Source organism: Rhamphochromis sp. 'chilingali', assembly GCF_963969265.1.
Source record: "Rhamphochromis sp. 'chilingali' genome assembly, chromosome: 19".
NCBI classification, from domain to species: Eukaryota; Metazoa; Chordata; class Actinopteri; order Cichliformes; family Cichlidae; genus Rhamphochromis; species Rhamphochromis sp. 'chilingali'.
In genome coordinates, this window is record NC_137946.1 from 10,354,193 (window position 1) to 10,354,665 (window position 473).

Genomic DNA, 473 nt, shown 5'->3' on the forward strand with positions numbered 1-473 from the left:
TCCCACAATGATTTTTTCCGACGTTTCATTTCTTTTTTGGAGTCCCATCGAGTACCTTCTTCAGTCTTAACTGGCTAACCCTCTCTGCTCTCTTTGAGATTAGCTCAATATGAGCGGATGTCTTTTACCTGATGGGTAAGCTACAGCCTCTATTTGCATTCTATGAGAAAATCTTAAAAAGAGCTTTGCCCGCCCACAGTTGTAGATGGCTCGGCAAGCTGCTTTGCAACCCAACTCCATTCTAGTGTGGAGGTACAGAAGTTTATAAGCATTTAAAAACACGACTTATTTTATATGGTATCGTTTTCTAAGAAAGTGAGACTGAACTGCATGCAACTTGCTTCTGTCTGAATCTTTTATTAATTTGAATAAAAATTAGTTTTACAGGAGAATAAAACCTCGTGTTATTGGTGATGCAATTCCCCCTTTTTTTCTAGAACCAGTACATCAAAATTTCCATTTTCTAAAAATTC